A 21,411-nucleotide genomic window follows, 5' to 3' on the forward strand; every position below is an offset into this window, starting at 1 on the left:
AACACCAGAAGGACCATCATGCAAGCCCTGGTCACCATCAGGTTGGACTACAAGACGTGCACTATAAATACGGATCATGGGACACCTCCTGAAGAGACAACAGACAATACAAAACTCAGCGGCAAGACTCATCCTCAATCTCCCCAGATGGACGCACATCACACCCCACCTCCAGAAGCTACAGTGGCTCCCGATCCAGAAGAGATGCCAGTTCAAGAGGTTGACTCATACATACAAAGCACTGCACAACAAAGGACCAGCATATATCAATAAACGCATAACCTTCCACCAACCGACTAGACACCTACGATCTGCCTTTCTCTTTCTCACAGACACCCCTCGGATCCTCCGAGGCAACAGTGGGGGATGCTCCTTTCACTCCTAGCAGTCAAAGCCTGGAACGACCTTCCCCTGCACCTCAGGACCGCCTCATCACTCTGGCAATTCAGGAAAGGACTCAAAATCTGGTTGTTCGAATAAACAGATCACCAAGCAGTTAGCAACTCCAGCGCCTTGAGACCCAGAAGGGTGATTTGCCGTGCTTTATAAATCCTTGATTGATTGATTGACTGAAGCACATGGTGTATACATCACACACTAAAAATTTCCTTATAGAAATACCAAAGTAAAAGTCCCAGCTCAGACCCTGCATACCTTAAATCCCATCCTGAGAAATAGGAATGGAACAAACATTGGAAACCAGTCCATTTAAAGCTGAGGCAAGAGTGAAACTGGTACCAGAAGGCCATACACAACTTTAACCAACTAAAGATATACATCTATATTGGCGATAATGGACCCATTGCATCCTTTTCTTGCAAGACCTATCTAGAAAGGAAGTTAAACAAGAGTTTGAGTTTCTGAATCTTTTAATTGTAAGGGGAGAGGTTGTGGCCTTCTGGCTAGAGCTGCCGACTTTGGAGCTGGGGAACCAGGTTCGAGCCTCGGTGTCGGCTCAATATCCTGTAATTCTGGGCAAATCATTTCATCTCCCCTTGCCTACCCAAAAATGAATGTGTGCTTGTGTAACATAACTGGTGCTCATGTAAAGCGCTCAAACACCTTCAGACCGAGTTCGCAATATATAAAACTGCAAAAAAATGATGCTTATGGATAGAAGAACAGCATTGTTGTGGAATTCTAGTGCTGGTCCTGTGTTTGCAAACTTAGCAAGAATCCTAAATGGTGGGGTTCTGTAGATTTACATGAAAAGGGCTTGCTAAACACGAGGGCAACGTGGAACCACAATAAAGGGCTCAAGATTTACCTGAAAAAGATGCTATTGCCATTGGACAACAGGCCTTGATGAATTAAAAAAAATAGGGAAGGGGAGAAACATTAGCCACACAGAACGTAAACTACTACACAACATCAGACTCATTTGTGATAGGTAAGGTAGAAAGCATGGGTAGATGAAATTAGACTAAAGCGTAGACGAGATAGAAGGTTACAGGAGTTTCATGGATATCCTAGAGTTGGCGGAAAGCGTGAGAAAGAACCATTTAGTTGTATTGGACATGTAATAATAAGGTCTTTCCAAACTAAACAAGTGCTCTGAAAGCAGTGGGCAATACTGATGACGGTGCACGTCAGCATTACTAATTGAAGGGTGTTGATTTATTTCTCGTACGGTTCTTTCTGATAAAGCAGCATAGGAGAACTTGAAAATGCAGCACAACAAACAACTAATACAATAATCTACAAGCATTTGCAATGCAATAGGTCTCGCAATTATACAAGTTTGAGCTATTGGCATTGTAAATGACAATGCTTTTTATTTAAGTTTGGTTTTTGTAAAACATAAATAAAAGGCACTGTCATTTACAATGCTAATAGCTCAAACTCTCGCAAATGCGAGACCGATTGCATTGCAAATGCTTGTTGTTGAAGGTTCTGTTGTGCACAAAACCAATATGTAAAGGTGGCTTTGGGTCAGCATATTACTTGTGATTTGTTGACTTTATGTTTATCTGCCGCTTCATGACGCACACCGTACTCGTGTAGTGATGCAGGAACAAACATATGTCATCATGCTGGAGTCAAAGCCAGAATGGCCTCCACGTCATGACATATGCGTGTGCATTTTTGGTGTTGTATGTGTACATCATCATGCTTTGATCAGATTTGTTTTCTCTCATGCTATTTAGCATCTGCAACAAGTCTGTAACTCCGTTCAAAAGTGAGACCTATTGGCTTTGCCAGTGCTTGTTTTTCTTATTTTATGCCATTTTTAAGTAAGTTCAGTGTGCATTGGACAATGTTAAAATAGTATAGATTATTTTAGGTCACATTGGGGCATACTTTGGTTGTTTGGTTATTTCAGTTCTGGCCAGGTTAATGTACCAGGTTAGGTTATTGGCCGGGCCAATGGAATTGTGCGCAGGGGAGGACCAAATTATGTGGCAGGGTCGACTACATTATGCAGCAAGATAAGGCAAGTTATGTGACCTATTGAGGAACATTTTGTGATAGTATTGCTTCATATTTTTTTCATGTTAACACAATCTGGTCAAAAGTTTCATCTCAGTAGTACCAGTTTAACACCAAAAAAGAGTAATAGGAACATGACCAGTCAACCTTTGCATAGGGCCTTCCACTGCGTGGCAACATGGGTCGCTGCGTTTTCAGAAAACACATTTTTGTATTAAAATCTGGAGATTATGCAGTAGATGATGGATTGTGTGGTTTATGCGGCAAATGTATTATTGTGCATACAACACTGCCGCCGCAGAATCACATAATTCCAGTGGTTCTGATTATTGGATATTTATTGAACTCACTATTTCCCAGCTTTTTGGCGCTATGGAAAATGTATCAATTTAGTAGCAGCTAGAATATCTGTTCTGCCGAACTTTCGGGTGAACGATGATTGTACGCATTATGTAATAACGCAATAATGTAACTCGTGATTATATAAAGCGCTACAATACCTTAGGGCCGAGTTCGCGCTAAATGAATCTAAAAACAAACAAGCATTGAAAATGCAATAGGTTTCGCCTTTGATTAAGTTAAAGTCATTTGCTTTGCTAATGGTATTATATAGCAAAGCAAATGGCTTTAACTTCATGGAAGGCAAGACCTATTGCATTTAAAATGCTTGTGCTGTGTTGCGGTTCAATTTTCCCCTCTGGAAATTGTATGAGGGGGTAAGTACAGTGGAACCCCATCCCTTTTTCTTGGGCCCTACTTGACAGATCAAGATCACCCCAAAAGTTTCCAGAAAGGAGCTGAGGTAGATTACTTTGTTTTGTCGAAAAAAAAACCTGCTTTTGGCATATTTTTTCGGTAAGACTGGGGAAACTTAGATGGTACTAGGGGGCTTATTTGCAAGCCCCTCACACCACCGGTGCATCACTTTTAATGGGGAATGGTGACTTACGGGTGGTGCAATGGGCTTGTAAATAAGCCCCTGGGTGTCCTCATAAACTTGTGAAGGGTTTCTGGATTACATTGACGACATGAGCCCCATAAAAGGTTTTAAAAGGCCTGGCTGTCAGGAAGCATGAAGTCAATCCAGAGTGGATAATGGACCTATCCCAGAGTGCTGATCTGGATAGCATAAATGCAGCTGATGAGATGATCACCTGTAGTCAGCACTGAATAATTGCATTCTAAACTAGTCAGCCTATTTACCTTTGATAACAAAAGTAATTGTACAATAAACAATTTTTTTGTGCGTAAGTGGCAACGTTTATCAATTCTCGTCCACCAACTTATTCATGTTACCATAGCATATCGTGTTGTCTGGAACGGACGACATAGAATAGTAATTATGTGTTTCCCATAATGCAAATCGTCTCTTGGACCGCTTGTAGACCAATACTGAACATTTTATTTGGTGCTCCACTGTAATGTGAGTGAAACTGTTTTGACATGAAAAGTGTTACCCGCTTCTTCTAGGATTTTTTACAGTGAGAAGGGGTTTCCTTACTTCAGACCTGAATTGAAAATATGTTTTATTTCATGTACGAGTTCAACAAATAGGGGTTTCAACTTCAACCAATCAGGAAATCGATATGAAAAAGGCCCCTTTCCTGAAATGTGTGTGCTAGACAAGTAGCCGTGAACAGCACGTCCGTGTCCTGATATAAGCTGAACACCGATTATTAACATTTCCAGTAGAGGGCACCAGAAGACAAGCATAGAGGTCGGTCGGTTGCCTTGACAAGAATCGTAAGAGATAACAGGGACGACTTCCATTGACGCCAAATATTTACGCTCACCGCTCAGAATGAACGTCCGTTCAGGCAGCACAATGCCTTCTGGATAATAATTGATGTAAACATGCAGTAGCAGAAAGATGATTAATTTAAGAAATTATGAAGTTCTACAGACCATCTTCATGAATCTCTTGTGTCAATGTGCAAGGGAGCTAAGCAGCAGATCAGGTGCAATTCAGGAAATATCTTATCCATAGGAAAACTGTAGTGTAAAACATTAGTTCAGATATTCGCACCAAGAGCGAAAAGGCTAAACGCATAATGAACAAGAAATGAGTGAGGAAGAGTAACGGGCAGAGACAGAAGGTGAAAGAATACAAATATATAGAAAGCAGAATGCGGAGCGAAAGGGAAACGAAGAGAGAACAAGAAGGGCTGGGCGAGAAGGGAGGGGGGAATGCCAGCAACAGAGGAGCCTGCAAAAGTGAAAGTGATCGTGATTACGATCGCTACGGAGGAAAGACACATGGCGCTGCGCGCGTGCACGTTCACGTGCACTGTAGCTTTAGGCCACGGCAGCACTTTGAAAAGCCCAGATATAAAATGTCTCTTCGAGCCTTTGGCTCGCGAGACCTAAAAAAGGAGTCGATACTTTGTAATCTAGATTGCCCCTCACAGAGAAGCTCAGGTTCAGTTAACAATAGGAACCACTTAGAAACTGTAGGGCATATTATAAAGAAACGGCGTTAAGATTATCGCCGCTTTAGCGGCAGGAAACTGCCGCTAAAGCGGCGATAATGGGCTTGATAATATGCCCTTGAGAATTCCCATAGAAGCCCATGTTCTGGTGTCAACATGGGCTTTTATTGGAATTCTCTGCGGCATATTATCAAGTCCATTATCGCCGCTTTAGCGGCAGGAAACGGCGATCATTTTAAGGAGGTTCTTGCTAATATGCCCCCCAATCTTTTGACCTTTTCATTCAAACACATGAGAACTCCTGGGCTTGCGCGGGTTACTTGCCGCCTATTTCCTGATCTTGTGAAAATAACTTGAGGCAAACATGCTTTGGGAATTGGCTATGCACTATTAAAGCAACACTGGCATTTGGTGATGTTGCTGCAAAGCAAGTTGTGTTGTATCCGCTGAACTTGCAAAGTGCTGTGTTATTATTACAAAATCACATGTTCATCTACTTGCACAAAAAAGATTTGGCGAGCCTCCTAAAAAAGGGGGTTTCTGATTTAGCGCTTACTGGAAATATACAATAGGAAGGCGTGACGAATAGATGGAATTCTTTGCATTATCAATGTTATTTTAAATCGTATGTACATTTGGAATAGTTTCGAAGACTAAACAAACTCGGTTGAAATGACGTCAACGACTGCCAAGTGCTGTACTGCACATCATTCTCGAGCAAACTTAACTTTCCAAGCATTTGGTTGATTTTAATATATACACGAACAATATCTACAGGAATGGGTTCAGACTGCGATCATCTTCAATATGGTTTGACCTTGCTACATGTTTACTACTGTGTTATTCCTGTATCTATAAAATAAATATATTTACCACAAGTTTATTTCACATTTTTTGCAACCAAAGGTGTCAACTTGTCCATTGATCCCCACGCCATGTATCATGGAAGATAGCCAAATGTTTTTAAGTGCGACCATAGTTCAATGATTTATAAAAGCGCTTGGGTAAAATAAATATCATTTTTATTTTATTTTTAATTACGTTTTTAAGTTACAGATCGACAAATATGTTTACCAACTGGGACATAAAGCTCGGTACTCTAAAGCACGTTTCTGGTACTATTTTCAATTCTCACTTTTTAAATTTAGCATTGCTGGTTTTGTACCTGGGACATTATAAAATGCATAGTCCTTTATATCTAGATATGAGAATGTTGCAATGCCATCCATTTTCCTTTCAGGATGTGTTTATTCCTATTTTTGCAGCAGTTTGTTAAATATGATCTGAACATGTCCTTCACACAGAAAAGGACTATGGCTAGAATTCGCTAATACATAGACAAAGATAAAGGGAAACATTATTGATGCTAGAAAGATCTACACCAGGCCAAATATATCAACACAGAATTAAACCAGTAGACTAAAGTGCGCAACCAATGAGTGGAAGAGCAGAATGTGTGGACTACATCATGTGCAAAAAGCTTCAACAGGAAACAGACAGCAATCTTTACATGATAAATCAGAAATATATTATACAAAAGCAGCAAGGATGTGGAAAAAGAAACAAGAAAAACAGCAGAGACAACAAGCATTGGCATAGCCAATAGGTCTCGCCTTTGGGACCTTATAAGTGTTTAGCCATGCAACAGTTGCATAACTAAACACTCCTAAGGTCCCAAAAGCGAGACCTGTTGGCTATGCCAAGCGGCTGTGCGGCCGCTAAAGTGAAAGTAATCGCTGTAAAGCATGGCGCGCGCGCCCGCGCACATGCACTCTAGCTCTAGGCTGGCCTGGTAGCACTTTTTGGAGCCCTCTCAATAAGTCTCGCCAGACCAGCGCATGCGCTGGGTCAGGCGAGACCTAAAAAGGAAGTAGAGGCATTTAACTGCAAATAAGAAGTAGGAAACTGGGTAGAGAACGGTTGCAGAAGGCTAAAATCATGGATGCTTATTTTTCTGAGGTATTCACAATAAGGACGTTGATTCACCAGGAAGCCAGAGGTGGCGGAAGTGACATCACACACCACCTGGGCCCTTTTTCCACCCTTTTCCACAGAAGAGCCTAACATTTTCTGCTGAAGTATAAGAGTGTGAAGTGGACCTGGCTCTAGAAGCCCTGCTATAGCTCTGTTCATGCCGCCATCATGTACTTGTGAGGGTACATAATGCAAGTCAGGGTGACATATAATTAACATCCATTACTGGCATGGGAGCAGTCTGGTGAATGTCCATTGTTAACCACTTGATGAGTTAGGCAGTGCAGTAACATGGCCTTCCACTAGGAGACCAGAGAAGGCAGAAGCACCGACATCCTTGTTAAATGTGGTCGCTAGTTGGAGAAAAGATGTGCTTGAGATTTAGAGAAGAGAATGGAGGAGTCTTTCAACTGTACGGCTTTAACGTGAGCTAGTATATGATCTCTCCATGTGTCTTTGCAACTTAAATGAGAGTGAACCAGTGGGTCATTCTGTGCTGCTATTCCCATTGTCAATAACAAAGGGTTAACAATTAGTGGATGAACTTGGCACCACCTCTATCATTATTTTGTCAAGAGTAAGAATAATACTTTGGTACAACTGAAGAGCTATATCCAAACCTTAAGTAGTTTTCATATTAAGAAATGTTCTTGTGGCATGGAGGATGAACATAATTCAGATTTTACCATAGTATTTGGGATAAGAAATCTCCTTCTAAATCCAGTCTTTCTACAATTTGCATGAAGACACAAATATCACATTGCTCACTAAAGCAATTGATCACCTGCAGGTTCCACATATCGTAACTAAACACGCAATGTAAACTTTAGTTGGAATGCAACGCGTATAGGCAGGTGGGTACTGTAGCAAACCTATTGATAAAGCGTGTAGTCATTTGCTGCTCGTTATTAAACACCCACCAATGAAGTGGAAAGATGTGACGCTGATTGTCACGGTCTTGAAGAGGAGAAGGCACACATCTTGAGTTGTAGTGTTGGTGTGCTATGTGTCTCCTTGCAATGCACGCCTGGTGGTCTGCTCAACCACTTCACAATTTATTGTTATTTATATATGTACCTTAACTTGGCTCATCAAATCCAGTAAGTCCACATACCTCAATGAATAAACTCTATCCGTTCTTATGCCCTGTGTCGTATACCGCCCTCCACTAGCATATAAACGATGGCATGCTATCACATGAGTCCATCACAGACCTTCCCCCGGTCTCACTTGGTATTATTCAAATCAAACACTTCTACAGAGAGAGGTACAAAGGCCAATGAGCCAGCTGGATCAGATAGAAAAGGTCACACTCATTCAGGGAAAACACTCATATTTAGACCTGCTTTTGTAGACCTGAGTCACTCTTGGTTGAAGCAGTACTCTCTTCTGATTTCCTGGTCATCTCTAAGGAGTCCAAGGTAACTTCGCAAGTGGATTTTAAAAAAGGCAATACCTTACTGATATGGATGCCAAGGAACACTCTTCCCCATTCCCCGGGGTGCGAACAGCAAAGTGGCAGGCAAGGATGTAGTCCTGCAAGCTAGTATGGAGAGCCAAACCTTATGACCCATGTGTAGGTTCACTAAATGACCAGGCAGACCTTGGAGCCCTGGCTGGTAAAGTGTGGCTTGGCACCTGACTGTGACGAACATCTACGCCCGAGCCCACCTTATGGGCATTGAGTGGAGTACCATATATGGCCTGTCTCAGCCACCCGGGTGACAGTCCAAGTAGGAATTCTTATGTAGCATGCAAGGATCAAGGCTTCCGTAGCCTGCATGTAAACAATTAGAGGGGAAATATACAAGATATTTAAATACCTGAGGGATATACATATATTAGAAGAAGGGATATTAGCCAGCAAAGGTGCGATCATGAAAGAGGACACATTGGATGGAGACAGGAGAAGCAAGGTTGATTAGACTGGCGTCAAAATGACTTTACCACTGATAGAGCGCGATGGTGCTCTTTCATTTGTAGGGCTGCATTAAAATCATGAGAAGTTTACACCTACATTTATTCTTTTGTCTTGTTAACATGTGACAGTAGAAGGTATTATAATAATGTGAAATGTGGTTTGCTAGAGATATATATTTAATGTAAACGAGAAGGATTTAAACTTGCAATACATGCACGTTTAGCTGAAAACATTAATGGGGAAACAACCATTACAACGCAGTCGTTACCACGCACTACATTTACATCGCAGTCATTACAACGCACCTGCCTTTACATCGCATGCCATTACAACGCAGTCATTACAATGCATGTCAATACAACGCATGCAATTACAACACATGATAAGATAAGTAATAGGGAATAGTAATTTTTACCCTTACACTAGCCAACACTTACCCTACTCTTGCACTCACTGGAGTGGGAATAGTAATTTTTACTCCTACACTATCCAACACTTACCCTACTGTTGCCCTAGATGTATTATGCATTGTAATGGTATGCGTTGTAATGGAATGCGTTGTAAATGTAGTTTCTAAAAATGCTTTGTGATGGCATGCGTTGTAAAATCATGCGTTGTAATGGATTTTGCGATGGAAAAACCGCATTGTAAAGGCATCTGTTGTAAATGTTTGCGTTGTAACGTATCCTAGTCACATTAACGTGTAGAATTGTGTCAGATGCTTATTCTTACTCACGTACTTGAAGTGCCCTGTAACGTTTTGATTTAGAAATGCTAAAAAAGTTCATTTACATGTAAATTCTAAGGCCTATGTACTATTGTCTTATTTTAGACGATTTCTGTAGGCCTGAAATGTAGTCTCCCTGATGCTCTTACATTTTTAGATTTAATAGTTGAATTCCATGTGAATGTTGGATTCGTTCCTTTGTCACATTTCTGTTGCAGGTGGAGAAACCCGTCTTTGTTAGTTAGAAGAACGTTTTTGTTTTAGGAGTTAGGCTCAGGGGAGTAAAGAATACATTCACACAAGAAGAGCTGATAATGTGGGACGGTGTTCTTTCTCACTGGAGAAGGCCTGGGAATCAAGGTCATCTAGCCAGGGGCTGGGAGTATGGAAACTAAATGTAAAATAACCTATGAATGCCCAGTTGGATGAGGTGATCGGAAGACGACCTGTAGGGGTGATCGGAGATTTTGGTGTTTAAATTAGGGACAGTGCCCCCAGGGGGTGAGGGAAGAAGAAGAGGAGATCGATGGCGAGGAAAGGAGCATCTTAGAATAAGCTCCGTAGCCTTTGGCTAATGGACCCATACAACGTGAGTGTACTTCTTAGGAAGTTTTCACGCGCTGACACCTTTTTCTGACTTGCCTGGGGAATGCTAAGGAGGGATGTCTTGTTAGCAGTAGTGTAGGAACAGACTAATGCTTTTCACTTACGAACCTCCAATGAAGACTGATCTAGACATGGGGGATTACTTATTGCCTTTGTACTGGTTCTGGAATTTGTTATTCTTTTCATGCTCCAGAGGTTCAACTTTGTTCGTAGGGTTGGTTTTGTATTAGTTCCAATGCATTTCTACAACCTCGTCTTGAGGTGTTTGTATGTCCAGTTATTTTTGGCTTTGTAATAAACCCCTAAACTTAGAACCTGTAGTCTGTGTTTCTTTGGAGTCCTGAATCATTGTGTTCTTGAACCTGTTATGAAAAGTATTTCTCCCTTCTACACTTCCGGGCAGACACCAACGGTCCATCAGCCGAAGGTTCTAGAGAAAAGCGGAAAGGAGAACCAGGCCCCATCACCACAACCGTGAAGCTTTACCAGAGACAACGAACCTCTCTGGTCTCATTGCCAGGTCTCCATCTCTCCTCTAATCCACTACTATAGCCTTGGGGATAAAAGCATATCATAACAGGAACTATATTATGAAACATTCAGGATTCTACAACAGGTGATACCGCAATGTGCCTGGAGTTCCAATATATAATGAAGAACTGTCTTTATCTGTAATCACATTATATACTTCTATGAGTTCGCTCTACCCCTATAGAAACAAATATACAAGCAGAAATAGAGGGACAGGAAGGCAGATGGACAGATGCTTAAATGAAGCCAGGAAGATTAAAGTTGATTTCCACATAATATTCAATTCCTTGAAGGTCAACTCACCTTGAAGGTTGAGAAAGTAATGGAGTGTAACCCTCATCCAGCCTTTGGACTCTCCGAAGAAAAATCAATTTTACTGGGTGATTGAAGACATCAGTCTCCAGGGCCACTGAACCCTTACCCTCTTTGGACTGATCACTTGTGGAAAGCAATACAATTCAGGCTGTATGCCTATTCCATCTTTTACTTCTTTGAATGCAGTGTACATTGCACGCCCATATCCTTGGAATGTTACTATAATCTTTTATTAGTAGGACAGACATTGAGTGCTCATACTACTCATGTAGTCTTACAACATGTACGGAGTCCATGGTTTTCAATTTAGACCGCTTGGTCAAATGAGGTAAAGTAAGACAACTCTCAGAATGCTCGGGTTTGTTAAATGAATATCTTCATCTGCTTAATTTGGCTTTTTTCCGCTATGTGTTTTGTTTGAATCAGAACAGTGTGTGAAACATTCAAACTAATTTACTATGCCTTGCTATCAGGCATTTTCTTTAGATTACGTTCCTTTACAGTCATAGGTGATTATGGGTTGCATACAATGAATCTTCATAATGCAATATAGGAAATGGGAGAAGATTTTACAATGATCAGTCCAAGTACACTGATTTGCTAGGACAGAACTCTGGGGCAGATTTGCAAGCTCCTTGCGTCACTTTGGCGCCGTCGTTGCGTCAGCGTAAAAGTTGCGGCCCATATACAACATGACGCATCTAGGGAGATGCATCACGTTGTGAAGCCCTGCGCCACATTAAACCTGCGTCAGGGTGGGCGTTCCATCGCAGGAAGCCCCGTAAAAGTGATGTAGAAGATTTCACAGAGTCACTTTTACGTCCATGCTGCGTCAAAACCCTGCGCCTGCTTGAAGCAGGCGTAAGGAGTGACGCAGCATGTTAGGCATAGGGCGCCCTTGAGCATTGCTGGAGTTGCGTCGTGCTTGCGACACGACTCCAGCAATGCGTGACTTTTCCGTCAACAGATGCGTCAGAATTTCTGATGCATTTGTCAATCCTTGCGCCATGGTGCGCCGTATTGCAAATACGGCGCATCCATGGTGACGCAAGGGTTTTGCATGTTGGCGCACGGAAAGTGACGCATCTCTACAGATGCGTCACTTTTTTATAAATCTGCCCCTCTATTTCTACTAGCATCAGACCAATGAAAACAGCAGCTGCCACAAGAGGCATATGGTATGGAGTCAATATGTCACTCCTGAATCATTAGGGTTGCATACATCTATTGCTCCACCAGGGCAAAGCCAGAATTTCAATAGCTCGCACTCAAGGCCCAACAAATTAGGTGTATGAAAGGTTCACATGGCACTCATAAAAACAAACCTTAAAGGGAGCATATTCACACAAATATAGTTAGACTGTCAAAATAGCATGTTTCATTTCCGAAATATTGAGGTTAATGCTTTAGAACAAACATGGAATTGGTAAAAACGTAAACAGTAGGTAACTTCAAACCAAGTACTATATTGTTGACAACTATGTTTGAAACTGTCCACAACAAACAAAAATGTCTTCAAAAATAGGTGTAATATTGTTCCATAATAAGCATGAGAATGTCATAAAATAAGAATTTGTCCTCAAAACAACCTTGAGATTGATCAAATATAACAGATTGATTTTCTATGAGTATTGTACTGTTCCAAATAAGCATGATATTATTCACAAATAAAAAACGAGATTGAACAAAAATAAAAATAAGATGATGTTAAATAAGGATGGTGGCCACAGCTCGCAGGACATGGCCCTCATTCCCGGAAGTTCCCAAGGGGTCTTTTACGCTGGTCGCACTGCTTGATATGGCTGGTGGACACACATTGATCTCCTTTTTTAAATAAGTCGATCAGGGACGATGTCCCACTGTGCACGCTGCAGGTACAGTGTAGGTGGCAGGAAGTGCTGGGGGTACAATTCACAGAGAAGGTGTGGGAAATATGCACGAACCGATACAGACTGCTACAGCAAATGCAAGGCTCAAATTAATTCACTGCAATGTTCTCCACCAACGATATCTCAATCTGGCCTCATTACATACAATTTATCCATAGAGGACGTCTGCCGGTCCCAGTATCTGGTCGAGCATGCAGACTTCTTACACATGTTGTGGGGATACCCCGCTCTCAGTAGTTTTTGGCAGCCAGTGGTTGATCGGTTGAACATGGCCACGGGTTGGACGGTCCCATGGAATCCCAGGCAATGCCTCCGAGACTTACTCCCAGCCAGTAAGAAGAAGGGTCTGAGCAGGAGGTTCCTGGTTTTGGGGTTAGTCCTAGCCAAAGCAGGGTTGCCATTTACTGACCGTCTCCAACCTCTCCTGGGGTGCGTAAATGGGTAAAGGACATGGTGAATGGGTTGTAGCGGAGGAAAGCCGTATGTGTAAATGGTGGAGGATAATAATTTGGCTGATGATTTACAAGCGTGGACCGCTATGCTCGCTGATCTACTTGAACCCCCAGACGCTAGGCCACCCTAGACAAGTTGGCCATGTTAGTGGTTGGAATGTTGGTCTATTGGAGGTTAGGATCACTAGGAACTCAGAATGCTGGACGGTGGTGCCTTGGGAGTGTATGGGCTTGTGCTGCCTGAAGATGAGTCGGGACCCTTGATGGGTGGGTGCAGGATGCGTCGCCTACTCTCACACATTTTCTGCTCCACGAACATTTATGCCTAAGCTATGGTAGAAAGCGGGCGTAGGGGCTGGGGGGGTGTTTTGGCATGCAACTGTTATGCTTGTTCCAGTTGGTACTGTATGCTAATCTGCTAATAAAGACTATATAAAAAAGGATGGCCTTAAATAAGCTGACAATTTTATTGATATGTGCAAGATGTTGTTACTAACTGCATGTGCACACTTGATCCTGTTCAATACAATCAAACTACTGGCTAGGACTAACACTATGCAATACAAAACTAAATAGAAATGCTAATATTTAAATAAATATATTATCAAGCATATATTGGTGAACACATTAAATTGTTTCCTAAATAAGGAAAAATAATGCCAAAAAAGAACATGACCATCTCATTATATTAAGCATCTGGTTGCCAAATAAACATTACAGTGTTCCCAAGCCGCAAGATGATTGTCCCAATAAGCAACAGATGAAGGTCCTCATTTAAGGAAGCTTCACCCGAAAAGAACTTCAGATGTTGCCAAAAACGTCACCAAATTAGCATAATTGTTTTGCTCCAACTGGTGGTTAATTAAAGAGGACTCGCGTGTTGTAAACACTGTTGCTCCACCCTTCATACCTACTCCCCGAGACTTGTTTATTTCTGTATTGAGGCACTGCATTTTACCAAAACAAGAATCACATATTCTTTGAGTTAACATGCCAGGTTGTGCCAACTATGGAACTTGTGGTATGTACAATGCATCAAGAACGGGCCTTTCTATTGACTCGTAAATAACAATCATAGAGAACAAACATGGGGGCATATTAACAAGGGCTTTATCTCTGCTATTTTGGCTTTAAAAGCTAAAGAAGCAGAGATAAAAATATCGCCCTATCAACAACAGGATGCTAACATGCAAAATCGCATGTTAGCACCCTTTTTCACTATGCTTCCCTTTGCATCTCTAATGAGATGCAAAGTGGGCGTTCCACAGCAAAATAATAGGAGAAATGTCGCTAAGCGACATTTCTCCTATTATCAAGCTTCACGCTAACTTAGCGCTGCTTTTTTATGTCTGCTCATTTTCAGACTTAGCGATGTAATCCAATGGGAGGTGGATTACATGGCTAAATCCACCATGGGCTATCAACAAGGATATCCCTATCCCTGTAGTTTTATCGATGCATTACCAGCGATAACCTCCCAAAATGCCGCTATCACCCGATTTTTTATCACCTAGGCGGTTAGCGTTGGTAATAACGCGATAACCAGGCGATATTATCCAGCGATAGCGGGCGTTAAAAAAATTAACGCTAAGCGCCCTTAGCGTTAATTTTCCCTGTTCCTTGTTAATATGCTCCACGGCTTTTCTGGCAGCTCCTCCTGTGTCCAGGTTTGTTTTGCAGTATTATCATTTGTTCGATGGTTACTTCCTGCATTAGTAATGCTGCATGTTTAAAAGTCCCAAATAAGTGCTTCATGCCCAAATAAGCAGCTGACATTTTGGAAAGTAATATTAAGCGTGTCCTTGAAAGGCATCTTCCCTGTCTCACAGTATTTCCTTCCACAGAAATCCCTCCCTAGTGTTCAATTCTGAGACTTTGTGGGCAATAGGGCTGGTGGTCTACCCAAACAAAAAAACAAAATATAATCCTAACAACAGAACATAAACAAGACCGCCATTAAATAGGCATAAACCATTCACAAATAATGATCATTGTGCCACCAAAAAAATCATTTTTGTCCCAAAAGAAATATCAGAGTATACTATTCGCAGAAGGGAAGACAGTTGCACATAAGGAGTACACGTTACAAATTTAAAAAATGTGCCCCAAATGACCACATTGCTTAGGAAACATCAGACGTTCCTTGAAAGTAACAGAGTGTCCTCAAATAATTATCAGAATGTTCTAAAATAGGTGTCTGATACTTGCCGAATAAGCGTCATGTTATTCTTAAATCAACTTTAGGTAGCTCCCAAATAAGCATTCGATATCACTAAAATAGGGGTCAAATCTTTCTCAAATGAGTGACATATAGAAAGCTAAATAAGTGCCGGACAGCAACTAAATAAGACTCTCATTATGATGTCAGGCAGAAAGCTATCCAACAGCTCGTCGGAGGCTTTCCGTCCAACATCATAATCTCAGCTCGACCGCTGTATTATGATACTGGCGGTCAGAGGGAAGCCCACGGGGGAATTCCCCTCCAATTCCGTCGGGCTCACGGAGCCGGTCAGGGTGGTGGGCGGAATTGTCATCCCAAAATGGCAGTGGAGCAAGCCTCGACTCCACTATCCGGATTACAATGCCGCTTTCTGCCTGCCCCTTTCATGGTGGTTCGCCTGCCATGAAAAGGCAGGCAGGAAGTGACTTTGGGGGGCCCCTAGCAGGGCTCTCTTTCCCCTGGGCCTCTGCTATGGGGTTAGGGAGCCACTGTGGAGCCCCCCTAAACATCCCTGCACCATGAGGCAGACACCCAAACGGTGCAGGGATGTTTGATAACAAAAATATTTTTATTGCAGCTTGTACTGCGGCCCTTTTCAGGCCACTGCACAAGCTGCAATAGAAAAATGGATGTTTCCAACCACCTATAGGGCGGTCGCATCCTAATTGGGCGGGTGGAACCGCCGACTAATAGTCAGGCGGATTCCATCCGGCTACGGTGTCGGTCGGATGCTTGTCCAACCAACATCGTAATAGGGCCCTAAGTGTCAGATAGCAGCTAAATAAGTGTCAGACAGCAGCTTAAGTGTCGGATAGTAGCTGAATAAGTGTAAGACAGCAGCTAAATAAGTGACAGACAGGTCCCATAGCATCTAAATAAGTGTAGGATAGCAGCTCCTAAAGAAGCATCAGGGAGCTCCAGAAGAAGCATCAGGGAGCTCCAGAAGATGCATCGGGGAGCTCGAGAAGAAGCATCAGGGAGCTCCAGAAGATGCATCGGGGAGCTCCAGAAGATGCATCAGGGAGCTCCAGAAGATGCATCAGGTACCCCCCAAATAATTATCAGGTATTTCCTAAATAAATATCACTCAGCAAGAACTTAAGCATCAAATTACTTTCAAAGCACATGAATAACCATCGGATTGTCATAAACTATCATTATTATTATTCAGTTCTTATATAGTGCATGGCTACCTTGGCAGGGTTTCCCAGCGCTTGGAAAACAGGTAAATAAGCCTAGGCGGAGCTAAATCAGCCAGGTTTTCAGTTCCTTACGAAAGGTGGAAAGAGAGGCACAGTATCTTAAAGACCCTGGAAGAGAGTTTTATAGCCTAGGACCTAGAAAGAAGAAAGATCACTCTCCCATGCGAGTGTATTTGACTCTCAAAACCGCGAAGAGAAAAACCACTGCCAGAGCACAGAGTGTGAGCCGTATATATAATATCAATTCTCTAGTTTTTGCAAGTACCATGGTCCTGAGCAGGAGCGAATCTTGTGCATGAAGCACCGTGCTTTCAATTCTATTCGCTTGTTCACTGGGAGCCAGCGGAGTTGACGAAGAAGACCAGAAGTTAAAGAGTTTTTTGGAAGGTAGGACAGAAGCCTGAAAGCGGAGTTCTGCACAACCTGCAGGCGCCTTAGGGTAGCCTGATCTGGCCCAGGTACAGAACATTGCATAATCAAGTCTAGATAATATCTTGGCCTGGATGACTGTTCTTTGCGTAGAGAATGGGAGTAGCCACAGTATCTCATTCAGCCATTTCATAGTTGCAAAGCATGTGGAGGCAACTTTGATGGTTTGTAGTTTTATAGACAGGGTGGAGTCAAGCAAAACAAGCATTGGCATAGCCAATAGGTCTTGCCTTTGGGACCTTATAAGTATTTAATTGTGCAGCACAATATCCTTGGTGCCACATCAACTGTTGCATGGCTTAACACTTATAATGTCCCAAAGGCGAGACCTATTGGCTATGCCAATGCTTGTTTATTTTCTTGTGAACCTGGGGAACATTGATGGCCATCCCAGGGTCTGGGGGAAGGCTAAGCTGTTCACAGCGGCGGGGGAAGGACTCAAAGAAGGGACAGACCCCCCATGCTCCCTCTATCTGGCAGTGGTGGAATGGAGGTAGGTTGACCGAGTGGAGAGTCATTGGATGAACACCTCTAGAACAAGCCGCTCACAAGATTTGGTGCCATTAGGATCACACATTTAGTACTTCTTCCTTCCAGCAGCTGTGTGCCTTGTGTGTTACAACTGGAGCACCGGAGAACTGTGGCTTTTGAAACACGTGGAGTCAAAGAATGTATATTTTACAGGTCAGCGCCATGAAGTGCCTAGGACAGCGTGAGATAATTTGTAGAAGCAATAACACAAGCACACAGCTGAGGTGAGAGAGCTCTAAGCTCCTGAAAGGGCGGAGGCTTATCTGTAAACCATCACCGCCAAGAAAGACCAAACCCTGCACTTCGGAAACCACTGTCAGTGCCAGCACCTTGGACCGGCGAGCTTCAGCTCCGTACTAATATCGGGTGCATGCCTGGGCGCCCACCCTCGATGGAGGTATCCCGAGGCTCCGCACCCCTCAGCCCACATCTTCCATTGTTGTCACACTGATGGAAGAACTACGCCGGCAGTGCACACGGCTGAGGCCGATTTCCCCCCAGCCTCATGTCTTTCCCGGAGCACGCACTGAGCAAGGCACAGAGCAACGCAGGGCTTTCTTTGAGAGCCAGACATTACAACCGCTTTTACCCCACGCAAGGTATAATATTTGGCAACCTTTCAACCAAACAATGAGGAAGTGCCTGGGACAGGATCAAACCTTTTGAGGCTCTGAAGAACCGATAGCATCCGTCCGAAGATAAGGAACGCGCTGACAAAACTACAAGCAGTGGTGCGCATGCGTAGGTTCCTGGGAAGATGCTTTCGGATAACGTCTGGAGACAGTGTTCTGCCTTGGCATTTAAAACTGGGTTAATGAGTAAGCTGGCAGCCCTTTGATGCCAGGCGCTGCGGCACGGGAGAAGGGGAAGTAGCATGGTTTGAAGTGGTGCACGCGCGAGAGAGAGGGGGAGCAGGAGGTGAGCCCGGGAGTGGTGCGTGCGTGCGCGCACAGTCTGCTCATTTTCAAGCACTGCACTTGTGCTTGTGGCGTGCAGCTGCGCACTCCCACAAGGTGGATGCCGCCACAAGCACGAGTGTGTGCTTGAAAATGACCAGAGCGACGGCTAAAGGTCCTCTTATGCAGCACATGCACGCTGCGTAGGCGAAACCTAAAAACTAGGTTCTCTCCGTGAACTTCACATGCCATGGCTAAGACGTATTGCATGCGTTTGATTGTAGGTACTATGTGTATAAACCCAGTGGTCCCTTTACTGGCATTCTTCAATTGCAGCGCTCAATTAGGTTCCATTGTAAATTTTGGTTTTTTTGCATTACAAGGTCTCACCGCCTGAACTACTATGTATGAGCACTAGTTTAACGGCGAACCATACTGACATTTTGGGTCATTGCCATGATTACCCGGTCTTACTATAAATGTCTAATGTTTTCACCCTCTATTGTCTCCCAATTGCTTTGATTTAGTACATGAGGAAATCCTCGTGTACAACCTACCGGGTACTGCTAAAGCCTGGTTAGTTTACAACATTGGGTGAGTCACTGAAATTTGTGTCTGCTGCTTGGTGTTTGTGCCACAGGGGCTGTAGTTCACACTAGCTCACTGTGGGCACTCACCGTGTGGCACTGTTCTTAAATTGTTTTTATTGTCCTCAATGCATTGGCATTCACTGGTCACCAATAAAAAACTTTGAGTCAGATTCACAAGGGAAATACGACTGCCTATGTACTTGTACTAAATTGATGTAACCTATGTCACGTTTCTTTCCCTGTACAGGTAGTTCCAGTACTGACAGGTGCACTAATAGGTAGTTGTTGGTTGATGTGAGTATTATGCCAAATCACCAATTTTAAGGTGTGGATAGTCTTCATTGTTTTGGTCCTGACGAATCGCATGTAGACTTTACATTGAGTGAGAAACATGTTGACCTTTTCACCAATAGATATGCTTAAATCTAGGACTTAAAGCTTAGTTGAGCGCATTATTGTCTGTTTGTTGTCACTGGTACTCCCAATCCTCTTTTAGATTCACTCTCAAACCATTCATCTACACACTTCTGGCCCCTCACCCCCACTTCACCATACGGCTTTTGGATAAAGATCTCCGCTAAAGTGCCCCTACTATAGGGAGCCCGTTGGGTATTGCACCGCCGACGCAACGAGGTGCTGCCCAGATGATGAAGCATGACACCCAACTGGGTGTGTGAGGGCATTATAATTAACCCTGGGCGTCGTGCTCCGCTTCGCCCACGGAGTGCACGTAGCGCTGCCTGATTCGCCGTTTACGAAGTAGGCGTAGCAGGCAGCGCTACGCACACACCGTAGCGAAGCAGAGCTGCCCGCCACCCGCCTCCCGCCCGCCCTAATTTTAAAATAATTTAAAGAAGGTTAAAGGTAAATAAACCTCCTTACCTTCAGTGCGGCGTCCCGGGGCTCCCTCTTCTTGCTGACGGTAACTTCTTCATGCAAATACGCATGCGCGGACGCCCTGCGCATTTCTCGCAAAAAATGCGCATGCGCATTTGCGTGAAGAAATTACCGTCAGAAAGAAGAGGGAGCCCCGGGACTCCGCGCTGAAGGTAAGGAGGTTTATATTTACTTTTAACCTTCTTTAAATTATTTTTAAATTAGGGCGGGCGGCGCGTAGTGGGCTACGCGGAGCGCGCGAGTGTGCGTAGATTTTGCCACACTACGCGCTGCTCCACATAGCCCCACTACGCCCACGCCTGATTATAACCCAATATATGGATTCCCAACCTTGAATCTCACAGTCAGGTTGGTTCTATTCATTTCCCTTGCTCCCACTCCGATCACTTAGGAACAGCATAACCTTCTTTTGAAAGAATTGTTCTGGGGCACTTATGCTGGACCTCCCTCTTCTATAGAGAAAAAAAGCCCCCAGTCCCTCCTTTGTATTCGGGTTTATAGGACAGCCAGATTAAATCAGGATACTAGGTAACGTTTGTAGCATTTGCATTCAGTAGGGACAGGGAAAGGACATGGAAGATGGTACGGGACCTAGCTGCATTTGTATGGTATCACTTTTGGAGAATGTCTGTAAATCAGATACATGTGTGTGCAGATTGGTAAAACGTCATGACTTTGAGGTCATTAAGAGTTTGGGGAAATGTTACATCCACTATAAAATAGAAGATTCACTGTTTCACCAAACTCACAGGTCCCTCACTGAATTTACACATGAGGGAAAGCCCTGGGTCGCTAAATCTGGTGGGTGGTGATCTTCAGGGGATTTTAGACCATAGCCTCCACTGAACTGGTGGATTGGTGAAGCACTCACCAGACTTTAAATGAAGCCCGTTATTTTCTCCATGAGGCTGACAAAGACATGGAAAGATAGTGAAACTGATCCCTCGCGCTAACAGGTCAGTATACATGTCAACAATTGAGGAGTTCTTAACTTGAATGTAGATGGCAGGCAGATAAATTAAACAAACATTGGTAAAGCCAATACGTCTCGACAATGCGAGAACTATTGGCTTTGTCAATGTGAATGTCTTTTATCCAACAGCATACAATTTAAATGTGCAAGTAAGTTTTTGGTATGGTACAGAAGTGACTTTCTTCCATATAAAACCTGTCTGGACCTAAATGGGATGCCAGAAGGTGACAAATATCCTATAGTTCAAATAACTTAATCAAGTGAAATGTTTAACTGACTCTCAAGATAATTACAAAAAACAAACATGCAAAAATATAACTACCAGAACTTTGACACTGGATCAGAGCATAAGCAAATAAAGGTACAATTAAAAGTAGTGAAATGCAGTCAGATCTCTG

The sequence above is a fragment of the Triturus cristatus genome, chromosome 12 (genome assembly GCF_964204655.1).
Source record: "Triturus cristatus chromosome 12, aTriCri1.1, whole genome shotgun sequence".
Lineage (NCBI taxonomy): Eukaryota > Metazoa > Chordata > Amphibia > Caudata > Salamandridae > Triturus > Triturus cristatus.